The sequence below is a fragment of the Bombus impatiens genome, unplaced genomic scaffold (assembly GCF_000188095.3).
Source record: "Bombus impatiens unplaced genomic scaffold, BIMP_2.2 scf_1013, whole genome shotgun sequence".
NCBI classification, from domain to species: Eukaryota; Metazoa; Arthropoda; class Insecta; order Hymenoptera; family Apidae; genus Bombus; species Bombus impatiens.
The window spans coordinates 23,232-36,505 of NT_177432.1; positions in this window are offsets into that span (position 1 = coordinate 23,232).

A 13,274-nucleotide genomic window follows, 5' to 3' on the forward strand; every position below is an offset into this window, starting at 1 on the left:
ATAGAAACAACTAAAGAAAGAAACACAGCGAGGAATAAATACAGAAAACGGATGGAAAAAAATAATACGACGGATTAGAAAAACAGGACAACAGACAGAAAAGAACAAGGAACGTCTTCCGGTTGTTATCGTCATAACAACAACGGAACCAAAACAGAAGAAAACACGAAGTGCGTGAGCCGGAGAGATATCCTGCAACTGTCAGTGCAGGTGGTGCCCACTAAAACGGGTACTGAGACGGTGCACGTCTGTTGACGGTCTAGTCCAAACTCTATACACTGAAGGAAAGCCCACATCAATATGTTTTATCAACACTGGTAGGCAAATCTGTCATATTACAAACGCAACAGAAACACCAGACAAATTAAGTCAAATCAATAAATTTGCAGAAATAATACGTACCAAACAAACCCTTATCATTTACCTAGACGTTTTTCACGTGGAAACAGACTCATTACTGTCATATCAGGAACATATATATAATTATTATTCTCGATTATTATTGATGATGATGATTTATTTGCAATAAATGGATTGTACAGATGTTGATTGAACAGAAGAACAATGGTTGTTTAACGTGAACTAATCACAATAACGTGCTATAATCTAGACAACTCAATAGTTAACTCGCAACTCTCGTCATAACGGATCCAATGCTCTCTCTCACGCGGACCACACTTTCACGACAACGTTAGCAACACTATCTCGACAACGCAACTCGCAGTATCTGACTTTTCGATTCACACTCTCTGGCTTCTCCACCGACATTGCCTGTTCTAGCATCCCTTTGTCTTTTCTTAGGTCCACCACACACGTATCCCGCAGACACTCATGGCCAGGGTCACATAGGTCTTTTCTACGAAACTGTTCAATTGAAGGACCGACGACAAATTGATGGAGCCGACGACGCCTCGGCTCTCGCGACATTGTTAAACCATAGTTTACCCGATATCTTTTAGGCCTTTCGTCCACGATACTATCAACTACTACCAACCTAATCGAACGTGCAATCACACTCAAAACAGACAAACTTATAAACATCAAATCTTATAGACCTCCCTGTCAAAAAAAGAAATTGAAATTCAAATCAACGACATGTTAAACGAACAAATCATAAAAGCATCGCATAGTCCATACAACGCGCCAATTTGGGTAGTCCCACAGAAGTTAGACGCATCAGGTAAACAAAAATGGAGAATCGCTATAGATTTTAGAAAATTAAGCGAGCAAACAGATCAAGACGCGTATCTTCTACCAAATTCGGACGAAATACTCGATCACTTAGGCAAAATTTTTCTCAGCCCTAGACCTCCCGTCAGGATTTAACCAGATACCTATGGAACAAAAGTCTAAAATACATACTGCATTCTCAACGCCACAATGACACATCCACTATAATCGCATCAGTTCTGCCTGAACAGCCGTGCTATACAAAAATATATGTGAGGAATTAGCAGAAATCGAACTCCAAACAAGAACAATAAATAGTATAACCAGATATGATACGAAACAGCCATTGCCACTATTTCTAATAGAACTTAAACCCAAAGCTAATAACAAAGAAATCTTTGACATTAAAAAAATCCTAAACACAATAGTAACAATTGAACCACTTCGTTATAAAAGGACATACCGCAATGCATACGGTGCCAACAATACGGACACACAAAAAATTACTGCAACAGAAACTCAGCGTGTGTCAAATGAGCAGAAAACGACCTAACAACAAACTGCCCATACAAAGGAAAGATAGACGAAGCAAAATGCTATAATTATAATGGAAACCACCCAACAATAGAGAAAGAAAAGTTCGAATTTCGAAGAAGTTCGAAAAAAGCATCATTCGATCAAGAAAACCCAGACTATTATGATGACCATATAGACTGGAAAACTAATACAACCCCAGCTTCATTAACTCGAAAACCTAACAGACCACACTTTAAACAAATTACAAAAACCAGGAGACTCCAACGAACAACACTGGTTATATCAATTAACTAAACACTTTACTAAATGCTAAACTGAATGCTTACAAATAGGAATAAACGACAATAACTTCAGCACGTTAGAAAAAGTAAACATTCTACCTATGTTAAGATTCTTGACAACGAGATTTCCTCAAATTAAACTAATATTTGGATAAGATACGTCAGTAGACTACGATAATAAACGAAAACTAAAAGTACTACGCGAAAACCATAACGAAATCGTAGGACACGTAGGTACACACCGCACCGTGAAATGAATACAAGAGCACCATCGCTGGACAAATCTAGAACAGCGCGTCACAGAATTTATACGAAACTTGCCAACGAGAGAAATTGAACCGTATCAGAGCAAAAGAGCAACCCGTAATAACTGACACACTCGCTAACCCTAATGACAAAATCGCAATACATATATTCAGACCTCGCAGAAAAACCAAACGAGGTAACCAGTTTATCCTGTCTATTCAAGACTAATTGACCAAATACCACGTTCTCATCCCTTTAAAAGACCAAACAGCCAACTCGATCATCAACGAACTTTTGGATCACTATGTGTACATATTTTCCGCACCTAAAAGTATTCTGACGGATATGGGACGAAATTTCGTATGTAAACTGATGGATACATTTGAAAAGGCTCTCAAGATTTGACACATAAAAGCTACTTCTTTCCACACGTAATTTAACATATCCCTCGAACGAAGACATGCTGTGGTAAAAAACCTTATTCGAACTTGCACGATCGACCGACAAAACGACTGGAACGACAACCTAAAACTAATATGTATGGGATATAATACTCCTGTACACGAAATAACCGGATATACCCTTTTCGAACTGACATTTCGACGACAAGCTGAAATGTCATCCTCAATATCAAACACCCCCACCCTAACTAAAGAACAATTATTTAACCTCTGGAAAAATCGACATAACGCCTATATAAAGCAAGACAAATCACTGAATCAAACAAAAAGCGATATCAGAGAGATCAGATTCGAAAGATTATCAAAACGCAAACGATATTGTAATATCGTAAAGTAGTTTGAACTAGAGACCGGTTGAAAATAGAAAAAACCGTGTACGTCGTCTTTCTGTGGTTCGTTTACATTTAAGAGTGCCTACGTGACTAAAGTCACCTAGTTCTTACATAGGTATGAGGAAAACAATAGACAACGTTAGACGAGAAGGACGGTTTCGTGTTTTCAAGGCGGGACGACCGAAAGGTCAGAGTGTGCGAGTCGAAAAGTGTGTGTGTTGCGAGAGTCAGAGCTAATCGAGTCGTCAAAGAGTGGAGTCGTTAGAGTTAATCGAGACATCGAAGAGTAGAGTCGAGAGAATTGAGAGAGAGAGAGAGAGAGAGAGAGTTAGATTCGTTGTGACGAGAGTGGCCAAATAACTGCAAAGTTATTTGATATAGATACAAGTATTGCATTTAGTCTCCGTTAAATAAATATCGTTTTCTGTCCAATTTATATTTGTATATTCAATTTAATATTAATTAATTGTAAGCAATCAGGAAAAATTTCTATCTTTATTTTCCGATATTACAATATTCCAAGTAAAAGATAAGATATGGGTACATAACGATCACAAAACCAACAAACTAGACCACGAATGGCTAGGACCAGCAGAAATCCTCTCGTCCAATCTACCCACTTATCTTATTGAATATTCCAATGGTTAAACGCAAAGAATTCATGATAACAGATTAAAACCTTATTTTTAATGAAAGCGACTATAACATGGATATTTCTAACACTCGAGTACATTCAAAGCGATCTAGTGGTAAGACCATTAAGTCATGCCAACGTTTTCTTAGGACATATCGAGGATTGCTATCTGTATAATGAACAAGTAGGTATCATTCTTATAGTGGACCTTATCGACCCAATTGATCAAACCAATAGATTACAGCATATAATTGAGCTAATAGACCGTCAGTGCTAACCACCTTGAGCTTACATACCAGAAATAAACAATCTAAAAATTAAGTATAGAAATCTCCAAAACCTAGCGCATCAATTCAAATTGTCATTACACTATAGAAGCAAACGAGGACTGCTCAACGTCATAGGCTCAGTATCTAAAACTCTATTCGGAACTCTCCTCGAAAAAGATTTAGAACTTATTAACAAAAATATTGATACGTCATTTGACTGCAACAACAAAATGAAGACGGTCCACAGTAACCAAGCCGCATATCAAACACGTACTAGATGATACTAAGACGAATCAACTCGAAAACCTTACCAACGACATACGCAAAATTGAAAACCATAAAGAGAAAAACAAAATATTGATCTCTTTACTAATTCAGTCTGAACCTACCATATCGGAGCTCCATATTAACATCGACGAAATTTTTAACACTATCATATCAGGAAAACAAGGAATCATAAACTACGTCTACTACTACTAATCATAAACGAAATTGTAGAACCTAAACAATTCTTAACAACACTCGACCAAATAACGAAACAAAACTTTATGAGTAATCATATCGATCTTTCAGTTCAAAACTTTCTACTAATTCTAGATCTAAGTAAACTAAAATTATGGACAAATGATAACAAACTTATATATACGATAACTGTACCACTTTTAGAAGACAACGAATGGAAAATAACAAAAATTTATCCGATATCTTTCAAACAAAACTCTGTACTTATCGCACCTGTAGTAGAAACTGATCTAATACTAACCAACTTAGAACAATGCACCTTTGTCGATAGCCACTACTTAAATAAATATTGTAAACGAACGACAATCGTCAACATTTGTAAGAGAACTCAACCAAGTCACAATAGAATTAGTTCTCCTGAATGTAGAATCGGATTAATTAGTAACCAACAGACAATCCAAATTTGCCCAACCTGCTGTATTCAAGCTGAAACAATTGATGTTCGTACCTTTACAGGCTGAAAATCATTATATCGTGTTTGCCGCGAGCTCTCGCTCGTGAGCATAAGGCTAGTTGTAATAGTAGTTGGTTAGAGGTAGATGTGTCATAACGTGGGTAGAATTAGTTTAAAGAAAACATGAGAAATATCAATTGTTAATGAGCGAGATAGTGATGGATAATTCCCATTTGAGGTGAAATAAGTGGCGGAATATTGGAGTGTCTAGGAGAATGGGTAGGATCCAGTGAAAGAATTAGGGTGTCATGATTACGTACAGTGATTTTAGTTTATTGTCGACTTGAAAAAGATAAGAGTGTTTAAGAAGTCGCAAGCTAAATTGGAAGGCATAGCGGGGCTAAAATCGATATAATTTTAATGTTACTGAGTGAGTAAGCGTTTAGTGGATTTTAATTAAGTTAGCTAAAGTAATATTAAGCTAATCTATTGGCTAAATTAAAGGAAATATAAATTATAATAGAATTTGACTAGAATGGGAATTGAAATAAAGTGCAATTACGATTCTGGAACTATCACGAATGAATAACTACGAGTCACATGTTAAGGTGGACGTAGGTCATAGACTGAAAGATAGGGTAGGTAATAAAGTCAACGTGTAATTAAAATAAATATCTAATTTTATATTAAATATTAATTATGTATACAGTTTGAATATTCTTGTATTAAGTGCCGATGTTTAGAATTTAAATAATCGTAGTTCATTTTTAAAGAAAGACCAATTTGGGCAATGGTCATGTAAAATGCGATTTTGATAGCATTGGGTGGGTTTGGTGGTCCGGACCTAAAATAAAAATAAAATAAAATGAAATAAATATAATAAATATAACAAAGATAATAAATTGATAATTGTAGAAAGAAGCTGTAGTTAAAGTATAATAAGGTATAGTAAGATTAGTGAAATCATAAAGTTAATTGATGTAGGTTTGGGGTTGATAATCGATTTACACAGATTCGATTTTTCTCTCTATATTTCTCCGCTTCGTACAACACGTCTTAACACACAGGATACACTTAGTCAATTAACACGTAGTCGACGTCTAAGACAAAAAAGCGTCATTAGAAGTCATACCAACTTAGCTTCTAGTAACTAACGACCACGCCAACTTAACTTTTTCTCAACGCGTATAACAAATCGATTGCTATGTAGAAATTAGTAAATAAATTTGATACTCTAATATATTAGCTTGCCAATAGTATGGAGAACCAGAAAGTTACATGTAGATAATCATCGGCTAATTCGTCCTAATTAAGTAATAAAATGAATTAAATTAACCGTGGTATATGTATTCATCGGCTAATTCGTCCCAATGAAGTAATAAAATGAATTAAATTAACCGTGGTATATGTATATATGGCTACATAATAGAAATACACAGGAAGTTAATTATAACTATATTAAGGTTAAGGTTATTCGATATAAAATAAATAAATGAATTAAATAGAACGAAGGAGGTATAGTTGAGAATAAAGGAGGTAAACTAATAAATAAAAAACAGGATAAAACGAATTAAAATAAAATGACTTATCGCTCAAAATTGATGTATCTAGTATTAAAAACAACAATAGAAATATTTATGATTGGACGAATAATGGCTCATAGACATCCAATGTCAAGCAGGAAGATATAATAATAAAATATAAAGAATGTGGTCTTTGTAAAAAATTAAATTTGTAATTATATTTATTATAAAAATAGCTGTTGTGGTGGTTGACTTATATAATAATAAGCGTTAATAAGAAATGCATACGTAGGACTAGAAATTGTGAATTAAAATAAAATAGTGATTTTGTTTAGCAGTATTACTCTGTTAAAGGGAAAGTGGATGAATCATTGGAGTTGGTGGGCCTTGTGCGATCCAAAAAAAATTTTTTTATAATACAATGATTAAAGTGAGATAGAAAGCTTAATAAATATCAAAATAACGTAGTAGTTATTGGAGCTTAGGTATAAAGGAGCGGTAATGGTTAAAATCGGAAACACATTAGGAGGATTTGAGAATTATGAATGAAAGTGTTAGGTAGATGATACATTTACACTGTACATGTAAATTTGTGTGTAAACGTCAGAGGGCGTCCAGGTCTCAGTTGAGCCAAAAGAAGATTGGAAGCCGTTAGAAGAATCTAGAGGAGTCGGTCGACAACAAGCGTGCGTGCAAGAAGGTTATCGAGGTCTTCAGAGTGTAATATACAGGGTGGTTAGTAACTGGTGGTACAAGCGGAAAGGGGATGATTCTACGCGGAAAAAGTAAGTCGAAAATATAGAATAGAAATTAAAAAAAAATTTTTTTTTTAATTTTTTAAAAAATCTACAGTCAGATCCGTTATAACGAGACGTGATAAAGTGCACGCGTACCGAGCGACAATTCGAAGTCGATTTTCTCGAAAACAAAACCTCGAACGAAAAATTTTTATTCTATATTTTCGACTTTTTTTCGCGTAGAATCACCCCCTTTCGGCTTGTACCGCCAGTTACCAACCACCCTGTATATTTTCTACTTTACAGAATAGCTGTTGTCTGTGAAATAAAGTAAACTGTTTGTATTTCCGAATCCTCTCTATATCTTAACAAAAAGAAATAGTTATTTATATGATTAGTCTTACCTTGTCAAGGGGAAAGAGGATAAATTTCTTTATTACTGACAGGACTAGCCACGCAGTCCCTAAAAATTAAATAAATTTAATGTTTCATTAAATTTGTAGAAGAACGTAGTAACATTAAAGCAAAGTTGTAACAGTATCATTTTGATTAAAGTGTAAGCAGTTAATCTAAGATATAGTAGTATGATTTGAGAATTTATAATGAAAGAGCAAAATAGTTATATATAAACACTGGCTCACCTTACCAGAGTGATATGCCTGGTAGTTAATTATTGATAGGCCTGCAATGCCGTACCTCGAATTAAAATTAATTAATTAAATTAAATAATATTGAATGAATCTAAGTAACGGTTGCACATAGGCCTATGGTACTTGCCAGTTAGAGTACAGGTAATGAGTTGAATGGCTAATGTTAACGTTTGAACTGTTGGCGAGTGTGTAAGATTGTTAATGGAAGTAAGAATTCATGGGATGACAGATGCCTTGTTGTTGCTGGAGCCTTGACAAGGTCGAAGATTGCGATTTGTATAACCATTTTGTAATACCGTTTGTAATGCACTTGATCGGCGCGAGTAGAGGCGACGCTTACGGTGACTGGCATTCGACGCGATGCTGTGATAGTGCCCTGTTATTCAGAGCTCGATTTCAAGATCGCTGAGCCTGCGTCGGACGAGAGTGCCGTGTATGATATTAAACTGTTGGCGCCAAATTGGGATGATGGATCCATCCATAATCATATTGCGGCCGGCTGAGGTAGAGTCGAGAGATAAGTTCCATTGTTGAGTGTAATTAATTTTATTTACTTTTCATGTTATTTGCTTACCGCTCTTTTAGTTATTGTTAGTACGGCGATAAGCGTACAAAGTTGTGTATATTTGATTTGGTGATATCATCGTATTATCGACAATGACCCTCGAATACTGTCTCAGTTATCACTATATTCAGGGATAGTTGGAATGTGTTGACCATATTTGACGCATGTACATACAGATTAAGATTGGGAAAGTAGGGTTATTTTAATCACATGGGTTAATAACATGGAATAAGTCGGAGTGGGAATAATTTTCTAAACGAAAGTTCCCGACAAAATAGTGGTTTGTCATGTTTTTGTACGGGTCGGTATATCACCAGGCGCGGTGCTCGAGGGCCACTCGCAACCTCGCGTATAAGTCGCCACATTACGGACCATTTGTTTCTTGGCAGAAATAGAGGCTGCTCTAAGAAAGTTCCGCCGTTGTTGAGCTGTTACTTTGAAGAAATTTTTTGGGGATTTCCGAAATTTTCTCGCGTTTCACGGCCTGTACAATGGTACTTTTTTTTGATATGATAATTATGGATAGTACAAATAAGAGTATTAAGGTTACGGCACAGGGGGTTTCTGAGCCTCTAGGCCCCGTCAGTGTTTCGAGCGGTGTTCCAGGATCGAGCCGACGGTCATCCTGCGAAGGGGCAAACGACAAGAGGAGGGTGGGTCCCGGGGCGCCCTCTCGGTAGGTAAATGCGACCGGGGACCTAAGTTTTGAAGGAAGCAAGAGCGAAGTTGGAGGAGCCAGAGAAAGACGTAGCAGAACAATAAAAAAAAGAGGCGTAGTGTACCCCTCCTTCCTCACTCGTAGAAGAATACGAAACTTGTCGAATTTAGAAATGACATTCGAGAGGTGGTGGAGGAAAAGGAACCTGGCAGCTTAAAACTCCTACACCTCGCCTCTTTCAGAATTACCTCCCACCACAGGGAATTGAACGCATTCTTTACATCTGTAGCGGCACAAGAGTTAGAATTCGATTCATTTGCTTCGGAGTATAAAGTTCGTTACGTTACGTATAATGTAAGAATAAACAAACTCCGAGCAAAACAACGTCGTCGCTACATGTAACCGTAAAACAGACAAATTTGAATCTTCCGACTTCCCCCGACCACTATAAATAAACGGACGCGATCGCAAACGGATTATTATAAACTGCGACCATACGACGTTACACATGCCGTTTCGCGACTAGGACATTGTATTGACGATTTTAAATACAATAACGATTTTACTTACTCGTAATCTCATCATTCAACCTCCTAATGAAATAATACCAGTAGTGCTTGGTAGTAGAGGGACTGTTACTATGAAAACCTAGGAAAGTTTATACGAAATGGGATTAAATAACAATAAAATTAAGACAATAATAATACACGTGCTTAGGAGCTCCATTGAAATTGCCAACGTATTTTTATATAGTTAAAATTGTTTTCAACCTAACGTATTAAATTATTTATTTATTTCTTTATTTATTTATATGTTGTTTAAATTAATTTGTGTTTATTTATTATAATGGAATTGTACATATTGAATATTGACTATTGTCAATTTTAAGAAATTATAAGTCCCTACGAGGGGGTACCTCGGGAGTATGGAGCCTCATTAAGGGGCTCCACAGGTTTTAGGCTGACAAGCAACATGCCGCCTTTAAACGATGTATTGGGAAGCCTCGGAGAGTTATAGGTGCTCAGGGGCAGGGGAATCTTCGGCCTTGTCCGCCCAAGTCGCACTTCTACATCCCTGTGGTACCGCCGGTAATATATGCGTCGTGTTGGCGTGAGGTATTGTCCCTCAGACGCAGCGTCCATGACGCGGAGTGCGCCAAGACTAATTTCAATACTCGGCTTGCCGATTCAACGGTTTTGAATATGTTTCAAACCGTGAAGTTGGGAACTACCATCATCGTCATAATAAGGAATCCATTATTTTGGTGGTTTATGATGACGAAGTGGCCTTACTGCTTTATGAATTGGATATGATCGGATTAAGTCTTAAGGAGCAGAATAATTTAAATTCGCTAGGATGACTAGTAGAAATTCAGCCTCGGACGCGGCGCCGGGTCCCGCTGAATCCTGAATCGGGTTGTCTGCCCGGTCTGTGAAAAAAGGGAGATCCACATTTTCTTCATGACGTTGTCGGTCCTGGACAGGTACCTTGATCATATGGAAGACAGCATCCAGTGGGGATGCTTGTATTGTGAGAGAAGCTTCCCGAAGCTTCATGGGGCTAGGTGCCACATTACGCAAATGTAGTGGCCCAAATCAGAAAGAAGAGGGAACATACAAATGCGAAGCTTGCCCCATGAGCTTCGGGACGCAAAGAGGGCTATCCACCCACGAACGGCATGCGCACCCTGCCGTGAGGAATGTAAAAAGGAGGGGAGCGGACCCCGAAGACACTATCAAATGGACTGCAGATAAGGTAACTTTCCTGAAGGAACTCTGGGAAGTCTACAAAGATCATAGACATCCCAATAAAGAAATAAGCAAAATCCTCACAAACAAAACCATTGACCAAATCAAATATCAAAGAAGGAAGCTAAAGTCAGCTAGTGAGGATGACAGCCCTCAGGAGGTTACCCAGGTAACAGAGCGAGGGTGCGATCCCGTTGATTCAGGCAATGTGTATCTCGAAGAGTCTGGTGTCGACGGGAATAATAATGAGTCAATCGAGGAATGGAGACTCCAAATGGAAAATGCGATTATGACGCCAACCGAGGTGCCCCCCTGTTTTAAGGGAGGTTCTTGGTCGGTTGATAAATATCTGGGTCGTTTATAAAGGGTTTAGGGAAGCACTTATTGACAAAATAAATACTTTTATTTGCTTTTCTCTGTATGGAGCTACCAAAGAAATAAACAATGAGAAAAGTGATGAATCCAAAAGAAAGACTATAAGAAACAGTCAGTATAACAATAGAAAGAAAAATAGGAATTCTAGGAAGAGATACTCCTACGAACGTTGCCAGATGTTATTCCATGAATGTCCTAAGAGGTTGGCCAACGTTGTTGTCAACAACGATCGGGCATACCTGGAGCCAGCCTGGCAACCACCTGAAGCTGCGTAAGTGAAGAGGCTGTATGGGGAACTGGAGGGTCAGACAGGACCTGCAAGTGCCCCAATCCCAGGAAATAGAGCCTCTGAGCTGTCCTTAAATGAGATGTTCCCACCGATAATTATTGAGGATGTGGCGGAGAGAATTAGCAGAATGAGGAAAAAGTCTGCGGCTGGGCCAGATGGATTCCAAAAAGGACACCTAATGATTCCTGGCCTACGTACAATTTTGTCAAAACTGTTTAACATCTTGTGTTATAGTTCTTATTTTCCCTCTGTATGGAAGAAAAATAGAACTACGTTGATACCAAAGATGAGTAGCCTAGTAGCCATTCTCGGCCGTATTTTCTCTTCTGAATGAATCGGAATATCTAAATGGCCTCGGTATGACCATCTCTAGGGATAAGAGTCAATCGTTCCTGGTTGTTGCTAAAAAAGACACCTGGTTCGTTAGAGAACCAACGATCAGGCTCGGGGAAGATAACATCCCAACACTTGATCCCGATGAGGTCTTCAGCTATTTAGACGCTAAGATGGGGCCTTGGAAGGGCGTCCACTGTGGCATCATAGTACCCAAGATTCTGAGCGCGATGGGAAGAGTTACAAAGCTCTCTCTCAAGCCATGTCAGAAGATCGAGGTGATAACAAAATACATCTTTCCTCGGTACATATATCACCTGCTCGTGAGTTCGCCATGTGACAGCGTCTTGAAATTGTTGAATGGTGAAGTCAGGCAGGAGGTTAAGACAATTTTACGTCTTATGACTTCAACTGCCACTGGTTTTTTCTATGCCTCTAAGGTCTGTGGGGGGTTAGGGTTGCCGAGGTTTGAACATCTCGTGAAACTCGGTACCCTAAAGAGCGCTATCAATATTAAAAACTCGATCCATCCGGCAGTTTCTAGCCTTGTTGATGAAGACTGTGACAGAAAACTCAAAAAAATGGGCAACTCCCTACGGATCAATTGGCCAGCCTCTTTAGAGGACATTGAGAAAGCAAAGAGGAGGCTCAAAGCCTTACATGTAAAACAATGGGCGAAATTCGGGAGTCACGGTCAAGGTGTTTATGACTTCTCAATAAATGGAACTGGCAACGTGTGTCTTGAGGAATATAATCTGCTCAAGCCATCGAGGTTGATCGATGCCCTTAGACTTAGGACCAATTCCTTTAGGACTAGGACTGAATTGGCACGAGCCGACAAGAAGATAGTCAGTGCTTGTAGAAGATGTCGAGCCCAGCCTGAGACCCTTGGATATATATTAGGGTTGTGCCAATACACCAAAGGCCTAAGGATGAAGAGGCATGATGAGGTGAAGCTAATCTTCGCCGACAATTTGAGAAAATGCAACGAGCTATTTGTCGAGCCCACTTTGAGAGTGGGGGGTAATCTGGTTAAACCTGACCTCGTAGTTAAAAACGGGGAAGGGTTCTCGTGATCGACGTAACTGGCCGTTACGAGAATAAGGATTAACTCTCGAAAGCAAAACGGAAAAGGTCGACAAGTACCCATCCTATTTAATGTTCCATTACCTTAAACAAAAGTTCAATGTTGGCGGGGGTGGAGTTTTACTCGTGGTCTTAGTCAGTAGAGGAGCAATTTCGCCCAATACGGGAAAAACCCTCAAGCGAATGGGTATGAATAATCGGGATATCAAAACAATAATTATGAATATTTTGCGTAGCGCGTGCCCGTCACCTCCCGCCGATCTTTAGCAGGAACTCTCCAAACGCTCCGTGCCCGGTGAGCACCTGCGTTATCCTATATGTCAGCAGGAGCCCACCACGATTTCTTCAGGCTCAATGAGGCCGCACCGAATCCTCGGCGGCAAGTTGAATGCACCACCGTTCCCAGGTCTCGAGCCTTGCCTCTTCCCAGACGTCGCGGACCGACTGGCCGGCGGAGGTCGCAT